This window comes from Protopterus annectens, chromosome 7.part0, assembly GCF_019279795.1.
Source record: "Protopterus annectens isolate FY-2018-M chromosome 7.part0, PAN1.0, whole genome shotgun sequence".
In the NCBI taxonomy this organism is placed as follows: Eukaryota; Metazoa; Chordata; order Ceratodontiformes; family Protopteridae; genus Protopterus; species Protopterus annectens.
In genome coordinates, this window is record NC_056739.1 from 1746843282 (window position 1) to 1746855983 (window position 12702).

Sequence of the window (12702 nt, forward strand, 5' to 3'; positions counted from 1 at the left end):
CTACTAACTGCTCAGTATCTTCAAAGTGCAGCCAAAGTAATTGCTTACCCTATCTCAATCCTAATTAACACAACCATAAAAGAAGGTACTATCCCATCCATTTGAAAAATCTCACATATTATTCCCCTTCATAAGGGTGGAAACTCAACAGAACTTTCAAACTTTCGTCCAATTGCCCTACTTTCTCCCTTAGCTAAAATCATGGAAAAATGCATCCACCGACAACTACTTCACCACCTCCTTCTAAATGGACTACTAGCTCACTCTCAGCATGGCTTTCGTCCCTTCCATAGCACTACTACTGCCCTTCTTTCATTTACTGATCACATCAACAAAAACCGTAACAATAACATCCTCTCATCTGCTGTCTTTATTGATCTTTCAAAAGCATTCGACATGGTTAATCATCATATTCTCTTGAATCTTCTGAAATCACTCTCACTTGACACTCAAGCACTGCAGTGGTTCAAGTCTTACTTAGATAATCGGAAACAGGCAGTGCTCTGGGAAAACACTCTATCCTCCCCTCTTCCTGTCTCCCTTGGTGTACCTCAAGGATCTATTTTAGGCCCTCTTTTTTTCTCAATCTTTATCAATGATCTAGCTTCTAGTATCCCCCAAGCTGTAACCATACAATATGCTGATGATTCCACCTTAGTCTCCTCAGCCACAAGCCCAGCTGAACTTCAGAACATCACCCAAAATATCTTTGAGCTTGTAGAAGACTGGTTTTTACAGCAATGTCTCCTCCTTAACCCTAAAAAGACTAAACTACTGCTATTTACTCCAACACAAAAATCTACTCCACTTAATTTCTCTATCATATCCAAAAACGACACAGTCATATCTTCTGACACAGCAACCAAACTTTTAGGGGTTACTATTGCCCATAGCCTTAACTATGACACTCATATTAATACCACAATAAAATCGATAAACAAAAAACTTGGCTCCATCTACAAAATCAAGCCCTTCCTCACTCCTACAGTTAGAACTACCATTGCCCACACCCACCTTATCTCTACTCTCTTCTATGCCTCACCTATATATACTAATATATCTAAAACTAACCTAAACAAATTGACCTTCTCCTATAACAGTATAGCCAGATTTGCTGCCAGCTCCCCATTTAGAACACACCACTGATTAAATTTAAAACAACTCGGTTGGCTTGAACTGCACAATCAATTTTTATTTCAGCAAATAATTATCACCCAAAAAATCCTTTATTACCCAGATAAAACGCCAGTTCTTAGAAATCTCATCAGTCCATATAAAAATCTTTCTAACCTTCGCTCATCTAACAAACTACTAGTATCTACACATAAATCCAACAATAAAGCAGGTGACTCCCTTTTCTCCTATACAGTGGGGAAAAGCTGGAACCTACTTCCTGGAGACCTCACTAATATCGCCTCTACTTCACTTTTCAAAAAGAAACTTAAACTTCATTTTACTAGCCGTTGGCTCTGTCCCTGCAGCAACCCTGACTAAAACTCTCTCCTCCTGTTACATCACCATGTTACTTTTCCTTAGCTATTCCACCTTATATTCTTCATATTCTAAAGGTCGCTTTACATGAAAGTTGGACTTAGTTTACCCAGCTAGACTTAATAGATACTTCACCTGCTTCCTGCTCTACTTGAAGCTCACTTCACTTTACTTCTCTCTCCTTTTCCTCTTTGTATTCTCCTCTATTACTCGTCTCTTTCCCAATTCCTTACTAAAACCCTATTCTAGAATTTCCCTCTTCCTTCTTGCTACTATCCTTCTATGAAGAGGATTAAAAAAAAAATTCAAACCTGAAAATAAGGGATGTGGTATTTTATCTGTATTTTTATCTTATCTAAACTCTAATGTATCTGTTACTAAAGTTAAATGCCTTCTAACTGTAATTTGTTTTTAAACTTTGTCTGTTCTTTTGGAGCTTTTCTCTCCGGGCCTCTACTGAAGATGGACATATATCCAGCTAGCCTAGCCTGGTCAACAAATGTTAAATAAATAAATAAATAAATAAATAAATAAAACAGCTTATTGTGCCTGCTTATTTGAACTGTTTCTTTCTGAAATTGGTGTGCCTTGTTTGCTGTAGTATAGACTAGATTCAGGCATGCTGAATCTAGCTTTGTTTGTATAACCTGAGCACTAATCCAGGCCATCTTTTTTGGAGAAGGTTGCCCTGCACCCTAGTGGCAGGAGTGTGCAGTTAGAACTTGTCTGATTGAAGACTGCTGGAACATGGCTCAGTTTTGAGCCTTTTTATTGGTTAATTGGGTAATTTGTTTAAATCAGTTTGCTCGTTTTCTATTGTTATATAAAAAATTGCACTTTATTCATCTGCTTTTACTGTATTTCTGTTTCTTCCTATTTTATTACTCTGTTTTACTTTTGCTGCTTGTTCTTAAAAGTACTTAATTACATTTATTCTGCTGCATTTATTAGTGCTTGTTAGTAGCCTGATTAAATTGTAACTGCTATTCTAAGCCTTTGGTTGAAGCACTTGGGCTTCAGACCAGTTGTTTTACATTAAGGTTTGTGGTCTGCACTTTTGTGGCAGGACTGGTAGCTTACATCCTTCTAAGCTGGGAGTTGCTAATTGAAGGCTAACTGTCTGTTATTCTAAAAGTCTATTAGTTCTGGTTTAAGCACTTGGCCTTGGGACAGTTATTTTACATTAAGAAGATGTGGTCTGCATTTTTGTGGGAGGAGAGGGTAGATTCTACCCTTTTGAGCTGGGAGTTTCTGGTTAAAGGCTTATTGTGCCTGCTTATTTGAACTGTTTCTTTCTGAAATTGGTACGGCTTGTTTGCTGTAGCATAGACTAAATCCAGACCTGCTGAATCTAGATTTGTTTGTATAACTTGAGCACTAATCCAGACCAACTTTTTTTTGGAGAAGGTTCCCCTGCACCCTTGTGGCAGGAATGTGCAGTTAGAAATTGTCTGATTGAAGACTGCTGGAACGGGGCTTAGTTTTTAGCTTTTTATTGGTTAATTGGTTAATTTGTTTAAATCAGTTTGCTCATTTGCTACTGTTATATTAAAAAAAAATACACTTTATGCATCGCCGGTTAGCTAGGGTTAAACTATTCCCAGCGCCATAAAATCTGCTCTTCAAGTTTTCCCTTAGAACTAGCCAGTTTTTTAGTTTTAGCACTACATTCTGTTTCTTTGAGATCAGCACTTGTAATGGACTTCTTGTAAGCACTAAATAAGCTACAAATTACTACAGCACTCAACTTTCCTCACTTGTCTAGAGGAAAACAATTTTTAGTACTTAATAAATAAGCACCTATCCAAGCATATCTAAGGGTCAGCTCCCAGTGTTTTCTCCTCTCTACCTAATGAATCTGGGCATCTTGGGTCAATGCAGCAATTGCCTCATGTACACAGACAACCCTCTCCTCCTACCACCCAACACTACATCCTGTGAGAGATGCACTTATATAGCCAAACTGGAAGCAATGCTCTCTTCACCCAAGACTGCACTAGACAGTCAAGAGGAGAAGGTAAACACTTGCACCACACCACACTCATCACATAGTCCCTCAAAACCTACATCACCAAAACACACACATAGAAACAAAAAACACACACCTACATTCACGGAGGCTCTCAATAGAAATCTGCTCAAGCAACAGAGACCTCCAAAGCAGAAACACAAGCAACCTCCACCCCCAAACACAACCCAAATGACACATAGCCCACAAACTCAGTGTGCCACTCAACCACAGCCCATAAGGCATAACAGCATACCCAACACTCTAGTCATAGGTGACTCTATAGTCAGGCACACTCATTTTCCACTCACCAGGCTAAACAAGGAGAAAGTTATTGTCAGCTGCCTGTCGGGTGCCAGGATCCACCACATAATGCATGCGCTCAAGTCACTCCACAACAAGTACAAATATGATTCTGTCATTGTCTATGCTGTTGTGAATGACCTGAGACGTACCTTCCTGGACTACATGAAAAGAGACATGGAGGAGCTCTCCGGTCTTGTAGCCCAGACAGGTATGACCCTAGCCCTGAGTAGCATCCTGCCATCACCCAGAATGATACCACAGTACAAGGACAAAATGATTGACTTTGACAATTGGCTAAGCTTCTGGTGTCATTCTAAGGGGATCCAGTATCTGTCTGCCTGGGATGACATGATCGACAGACCATGATGCTTTGCCAGAGATGGCCTGTATCTGTTGCCCTTGGGATTCTGGATACTGGATAAGGCTCTTGCCACCCCTATAGTGCCTTTTTTAGGCAAGGTTCAAATGACAAATTCACCACCATAACAGGTACAAGCAAGCAAAATCTGAGGGTAATGCTACTCAATGCTAGAAGTCTAAACCTCGAAATGCATTCACTCAAGGCACTCAAAATGGAGAACATTGACATCTATGCAGTGACAATGACCTGATTCAAGGCTCCAGAGGACACCCCTGCATTACCAGGTTATAATTCATACCACACCTTTTGGCTACCTAACCTGGACCGAAACACTAAAGGCAGAGGCATGTCCATATTCATTAAGGATATCCACACATCCAGGCTAGTTGCTCAGCATAATGCATCCAAAGATATCCAAGTGCAACTAACTCTGGGCAAGACCACAATCCAAATTGTAACTTGCTACAGACCCCCCACCATGCCCAAGGAGTCCCACTCCTCATTTCTTGATACACTGGAAAATATTAGGGTACAACCCAACACCCTAATAATGGGTGATTTCAACTACCCCACCATTAACTGGGAAAACTACTCATGTACCAACTCTTTTGCTAAACGTTTTCTGGAATTCATAAATTCCAATGCCTTGGATCAACTTATCCACACCCCCACCAGGGGCAGCAATATCCTAGACCTGGTCATTACCAACATGTCCACACCAGAGGTCAATTCCTCGTTGGTCAGATCTGACCACAAGCTAATCACCCTAGACATCCACATCCAACCCCTACCCTCCATTAGGGAAACCACTGTAAAATATTTCTCCAAAACCAACTTCACGCTTCTTAAGACAGAAGTGGCAAACTTCATGACGCCCATGCAATCGGACAATAGAGGTATGACTGATGAATCCTACACAAATGCACTTTATAAGCACTTACATGAGTGCATGGATCATGCTATCCCTAACAGAACCAAGATGCTATCCTCCAAAAAAAGGAAGCCAGTCTGGTGGTCCCTTGCCATAAACAAATTCTGCAACAATAGAAAGAAACTGTTGCAAAAAAGAGTAAAATCCCATGATTGGAGGAACTCCCAGGTCAGCCTCAGTAAGAAGCTGAGATCCCTCATAAAATCCTCCAAAGCTAGTTACGAAAACAAAATCACCACTGATTCTATAGATAACCACAAAGCATTCTATAGCTATGTCAAAAATCTCAATGGCAATCTCAGATCTGCTCTGAGTTACAGCACAATGGCACTAAATATACAGAACCAACTGATGCTGACAACACCCTGGCAGATAGGTTCAGTGCTAACATTACCCCCTCTCTCATCCCCTAAAGAGCCCATCTATATACCGGAAGAATGCAAAGTTCCTGTAATCATGGCTGCACAGGTAAAAACCACACTCTCCAAAGTCAAGAACACAGCATCATGGGACCTGACAACATCCCAGGCTACATTTTACATGAACTACAGAATGAACTGGCACCCCACCTAAGTACCATGTTCAATCATAGCCTCACTTCAGGCTTTGTGCCCACTGAATGGTGCACAGCGACGGTTATCCCACTCCACAAACGGGAGCCACCACGAACCCCAGGAACTACTGCCCCATTAGCCTAATGAGCCTGGTCTGCAAGGCCATGGAACGAATCATCATGGAACTTATAAACAAAGATATTGGTAATCTCCAAACTCTGGACTCCACCCAGTTTGGGTTTGTAAAAGGCAGATCCTGTCTCCTAAACCTGATAGACTTCTTTGAAGCAGTCACCAAAGCCGTAGACGAGAGTAAGGTGGTTCACACAGCCTATCTAGATCTCACCAAGGCTTTTGACACCATCCCCCACTATGGAATTATAGATAAACTCACTAAACTATGTATAAATCCCTATGTCACAAGATGGGTTGCCAACTGGCACACTGACAGAACCCACACTGTGAAAGTAGCAGACTCCAAATCCGACTTCAGACCAGTGACAAGTGGAGTATGACAGGGTTCAGTCCTGGGTCCTCTCCTGTTTGGTATCTACTTTTCTGAAGTACAGGCTAACACAGAAGGTCACTGGATAATGAACTTTGCAGATGACTGCAAATTAGGAGCCATAATTGAAACTCCTAACAATGTAGACATCCTACAAAAGGGCCTCACAGAGACATATGGTAGGTTTCAAAGCCATGGCCTCAAGCTCAATGCCAAAAATTGCATTGTCATCCTTTTTGGTAAAAACTCTGTACCATGAGCTCCCACATATGTGGTAGTCTACTTAACACTGAATTATTTCTTCTGCCATTTAATTTTAAATAGCAAAAAAAAAAAACAAGTGTAGACTGACAGTCAAACTTTTAATTTTGAAATACTAATGTTGGTTTTGCTATTGGTACTATATGTTCAAATAAAATATTCTACATTGCTGAGGAATCAAATGTTTCATCAATAAAATTTCATAAGAAACACTGAAAGCAGTATACAGATATTTCCATTTGTAGGTTGGGTCAAATTAAGGTCAAAAAGGGCATGGGAACCAATAAATTACAGAGTTTTTAGAACATTCAGTTTGAAATAAAAGTGTAGTAATCAGTTCTCTTCACAGCAAAAAATATAAAAGTGATCAGAACAAATATATATTGTTCTTGTAACTTCAGATATAAGATGACTATGCATTTCTGTAACAAATTGATATCTACTGACTTTTTAAATGCTAGGGCAGAAAAAAAACAATAACAGAATGAGTTTTTCATTAAAATTCAAGATGCATCTGCTTCTCTGCCTTTAAAGTTAAAAAGACAAGATAAGGATATTTATACTCAACTGTAAAACATATTATGTTCATTATTATTATCACTGCTGCAGAATCCTAAGCTACATGGATTGCATCCTGCTAAAGATATAGCAACAGGCCAGCTTCCAAAGTTTCAGGGCACCTATCATGCATCCAAAGTTTAAATCAACTTGAATTGGGCTGACAATAAGTTATGTTTGGGGGCCAAGACCTTCAGATCTTTCCTGCCATTGAAGAAAACCTTTTTCTACAGGCTTCCAAGGATCGATTGTCAGCTACCACTGTTCCATTGCCTGGCAGATAAGTTCCCTTTGATAGAGAAAATCCTTTCAATTTACTTTTTATCACAGAAAATGTACTTTTTCTGTAAATGATTAACTTTTAATCCAGGAAAGTTGTTTTTATTGATTGTCACTTTATTTTTGTACACTTTTTCACTTTTGTGGCAAAAAGTTGTTAAAAGTCGTTCAGTGACAGCTGGATTCACTAAAACAATAACTGCTGGAGCAGGTCTAGAATTAGTGGATAAAAACTTAAAAGACTGAGGAAATTTGCATAATCGACCTGCTTTTTATGGGGAGTAAACAGTCAGAAAAATTTTAGGCTGTGACAAAACATCCCCCATCCTCATAGGTACATCTCAAGCAATGAGTAGTGACTTGAGAAGAGAAGAACCCAAATTGCACAAAGCAGATTTCTCCTCACAGAAAGAAGCCGATGCCAAAGCATTACTCATACATTCACATCTATCCAGGATAAAATTCAACACATGAGCCTGAAAATTAGAATACTAAAAACTAAAGATGCAGAATCATATATGTTTTTCCACAAACTTATCAAAAGCCTTCCCATCCTTCCTCACCTTCTGACAAGTCACTACTCATTGCTTGAGATGTACCTATGACTCTGAGGATAACATTTCCAGGACTGCTGTCTCTGGAATTGTTTCGAGAGTTGCCTGACTGCATTCTCAGAGCCTCCCAGAGGATGTCAAGAATTAAATGTTGAATTCGCCCTTGGATAGAAATCTAGTTTTTAGAACTTCTGCAGCAGAAGTCAAGTTTGTTGAGACATGAAACCTAATTCAGAGAATCCTTCAGATTTTTCAGATCTCCTTTTCTACACTCCCTAAGGGATTCTAAACAGACCCAGCAAAATGCTGGTAATCAAATGTTGAAAAGTAATGACAGAGAAGCTCTAAATGAAAATAGCAAACTGCAGAATAAAGGATTGTGGAGTAAGTCAGAATGACTACAAAGAGAATCTCTACACCCCCTCCCCCCGGTAGTCACCTCATTCTTTCAAAAAATCTGCATCTCCATTTTTCTCTTTCGCAACAGATTGTTTCAGGAAGATGAATGTGAACCATCAAAGCTGCAGATATCACTGGGAGGTGATCCCTTCTTCCTAGGGGATTCATCTTCATCCAGCAGACCAACATCTTCTCTTTCCTCCTGTCTTATAGCACATGCATCTGTTAGGAGAAGAATTTTATTCAGGAATGTTTGTGGTGCTAAAGAAAGAAGAGTCTTGGACCTTTCCTTTCTGAACCAGTTTGTGATACTGACCAAGTTTGAAATGCTGTTATTTCAGAACTTATTACCCCTAGTTACCCATTTGAGTTACTTAATAACTTTAGTCAAAAGATGCATATCATCACATTCCTATTCATGCAGATTTCAAGTGTTTCTTAAGGTTTTGTATGTCTGAATCACATTATCATTTCTCTGCCTTACCCTTTGGGCTATCTGCTGCTCCAAGAGTGTTCCCAAAATGTCTAGCTCCTGTGATAGCTAACTGCAGACTGCAAAGTATCCACATTTTTCCTTATTTAGATGACTTGCTTATTTTTGCAGAGTCTTTTGCAGTGTCAGGAATCTCCCTTTTAGATATGTTAGCAAATGGAAAAGGTTTTTCCAGTTGGTGCCAAAAAACAGCATTCACTCAGGGCTAGTGGTTCTCCAGTTTTGCAATATGTGTGTGAGTTGCTATTTTATGGCTTATCTTACTCCTCAGTCAAGGTTCATTTGTTAGCCATTTCAGCAAGTCTTCCCATGGATCCCATTTTTCAGTGCAGTCTCATTTTAAAATTCTTTTGAAAGGGACTCCACATAAGAAGTCTCCCAGAAAACAATTAGCGTATCCTTGGGATCATAACTTTGTCTTAGAAAAACTAACACTTGCTCCATTTCAACCAGCTTCTCAGGCTGACATGAGGTTCTTGACATGGAAAATAGTCTTACTCATTGATCTGACCACTGCAAGAAGAGTGTCTGAGCTGCAAGCTCTTATGGTGTGTCACCCTTGTCTCTTTTTTGACAATGGTATGATTTCTTTGATAAGTAATCGCTTTTTTATGCCTAAAGTGGTATTCAAGTTTAGTTTATGCCAATCTAGCCATCCCTTTGCCTTCTTTGTAGAACCTAAAATGAGGGAGAAAACACACTTCATACATTGGCTTTCCACAGATTACTCTGATACTATCTTGACAGACAAAAATCTTTCAGCATTTCTAATCAGTTGTTCATTTCTTGAGAAGGGAAAAATAGAAGACATCCTTTGTTAAAACAGATTATTTCTAAGTGGTTGTCTCAGGCTATTACTGTTTGTTATTCCTACAACACAAAACTATTCCAGGCAGGGTCAATGGATCCCTCTGCCATGGCATTGGCTCTATCTATGGCATTTTTGGAAAGGGTTGGGTTATAAAAATATTCTAGAAGCAGCAACTTAATCCTCTGTTAGTGCTGTTACAGAGCTCTATAAACTAAATTATTTCTCCAGGTCTAGGACAGGATTTGGTAGGATCATCCTCAAATGACTCCTGGGGCCTCATACTTTCTCCTTCCAGGTCTTGTAAGCTACGTTATGGTCTCCCTCTCTCTCTCTCTCTTTCCTGTTTATGAACCATGTGGTACATCAGGCAATGAGCTCCTTTCAGCATTCATTGTTTCTGTAGTAGTTACGGGTTTTATGGGTTCAGGTTGCTAGCCTGAGGCCCAACCCTCCTCTGAGGGAGCACCACACACATTTGCACGTATCCACTCACACCTAGGGCCAATCTAGAGTGTCAAACCCACCTACTGCATGTCTTTGGAATGTGGAAGGAAACCAGAACACCCAGAGGAAACCCATGTGAATGCAGGGAGGACATGCAGACTTTGCACAGAAGGCACCCCAGCTGAGAATCAAACTGGAGAACCTGTTGCTGTGAGGTGACAACACTAACTGCTACACCACTGCTCTGTCCACTCTAAGCTATGGTAGTCTGCCCATATAGCTTAGAATACTGCTGCAGGGGTCACAATGATGAACATAATACATTTGTGTAAGCGCACTTAACATAAGTGTAGATGTTTCAATGATCACTGCTGCAGTAGCAGCTTGATCTCTCCATCTACCCTCCCTTGTTTTTTCTATTATTTTGTGCCACAGTATGGACATGCATTTTTTCTTCTCCTAGCATTGTCCTTTCAGGACTTTTGCCTCCATCTCTCTGTTGGCATGAAAGCTCTGAAGGGCTTAGAGCTAAGATTTGATTTTTTAGACAGCTCAGCTTGAGCTGACTAAAGGTTTGGGTGCATGGAAGGTGAATTGAAGCTTTGGAAGCTGGACATATGTTATCTTCTTAGCAGGTTATAACCCATACAGCATAGGCTGCTACAGTGGTCATCATTCAAACATCTAATGTTATGGTAAGTTTACTTGTGGCTACAATTAAGGGAATTTTAATTAACATTTGGCACAATAAATTCTTACTCACCAATACCTTACATTTTTCTACAGTTTGAAGAATGCAGTCTGTCATTTTCTTACCTTTTGTCTTCCTTGAGTAAAGGTTCTGTATATAATCAATTCATGTCAAACACAGACCAAATCAAAGTCCCTATAAGGAAAACAAACAGAACAAAATCACAGTCATTGAAAAACACAAAATAACAAACAAAAGACTACTTTTCATGCAGCAGCAAGCCACCCCCTGCATCCCTACCCCTTACATAAATGTACCAACTCTGTGGTCTTACAAGGGCAAAGCTCACCAACACTTAAAACTGCTCCCACATTTTGTCTGCAGCACTGTCCTGTAGAGGCCAGTAAAAACTGACCTGCAACAGCAGTTTCAACAATACAAAACACGCTGACATTTTTACCTCTCATAACCAAACCTTCCACATGATGTAAAGAAACCAATGGCCACATATACAGAATGCACATTCTACAAGAAAAACATTAACAGCAGCATTAGTCACTGTATATATCAATTACTGCATGTCCTCCAGTATAAATGGATTTGTAAAAAAATGGATGTGTGTAAAATGGCTGTGATGAAACAACATGCATGATTCTATATACAACTTCTATATGGATTGTGCAATTTATCCACTTTTATTTGTGTTTTAGCTAACATGGAAATGGTACTTATTAACTAAGCTCAAGCTGTAAAGGCAAGGTAAATGCAATATATAGGAAAATTTTAGAGTAGCTACTCAGTCACTTATATTTGTGCAATGTGATGATAACTGAGCATTGGGGAAAAACAATGTGGACATCATGCCAGCTCAGTACAGACAATGACCAGATAATGAGAATGAATCACAGGACCCTTGAACTGTGAGACAGAAAATTTAAACAATGAGCCATTATAGCCACTTCGATAACTCAATGTTTGTTCAGACCTTTAAATACATACCATTATAATATGAAAGCAAAATAACAGGCCACTTTGGGGGTATTGTGAGGCCTGCAACTAGAAGCAGGGGGCATTCTCACTTCATGAGGGTGTATTATTTTCCAATATTGCCCACCATGGAGTGCATTATTGTCCTTAGTAATTGGACTTCAGTTTCATATATAGTGTTTTTGTTTTATATAACTTTTGTGTATGCTTTTACTGATAGTTCATTTTTTAGTTTTAATAAGGACTGCTTCAATGAGTTTCATAAGTTTCCAGTTATGCTGCAGTTAGGTAAAAATATGCCTTAGAAATGCAATTACTTTTAATCCATATTTATAAGTGCCCTGATGCATATTTATCTATATGTACCTTAAACGTTGTTAATGTTTCCACACTTCTAATTTCACAGGACAATTTATTTTATAATTTACTGTAGGTATTGTTTGAGATAAAAAAAGTCTCCTCTTTTTGTTTTATTCAGTGCCAGTTTAAATAGTGGACCTCTAATTCTGTTCTTGTAATATTATGTGTCTAAAGTTAAGCAAAACTTGTTTTATAATCTTGGATTACCCATAGCCCAAAAGACAAGACATAGCTTGCCTTTTAAACATCTGTAGGCTATGCTGTATAATTTTAATTTCCTCAGTTTCTGGTAACATACCAGGTTTTTATAGCCACTTATCTTTGTAGAAAACCACAGTTGTAGACGTTCTAGGACACCCAATTCTGTCATGAACAGACTATAGAAGATCATGTATTCAATTATAGGTCTAACCACTGACATAAGAAGGACAGTTAGTGTATCTTTGTCACTTGCCGTTATTGTGTTTAAAGTTAATCTAGTTTTCCTTATTGCTGTTTGTCTAATATCCATTATATGATCTTTAAAATTTAATTATTTCCCAATAAGGGTACCTAGATCATTTGTACCAAATGAGACAATTTTACATTTATTTGTATCAAAGTTCCATCTCCTGGTTTCCAACTAAGTTGTTATTTAGAATAGACAGCCATTCAAGTGACTTAGATAAATGTCATTTTGAAGTTTTGCACCAATTTCTCAGTCATCTGT

At 39.0% G+C, this 12702-nt stretch overlaps 1 protein-coding gene across 1 annotated transcript in view; it reads right to left on the reverse strand.

Annotated features, from left to right (window-relative positions):
* The window catches only part of SEMA4B (semaphorin 4B), a 1355182-nt gene extending 1344343 nt beyond the window's left edge, over positions 1–10839 (reverse strand). Inside the window, exon 1 of the mRNA XM_044078286.1 lies at positions 10772–10839. The gene's annotated coding sequence lies outside the window, so the exon portion shown is untranslated. The remainder of the gene's footprint in view (positions 1–10771) is intronic.
* Positions 10840–12702: the final 1863 nt, after the last annotated feature.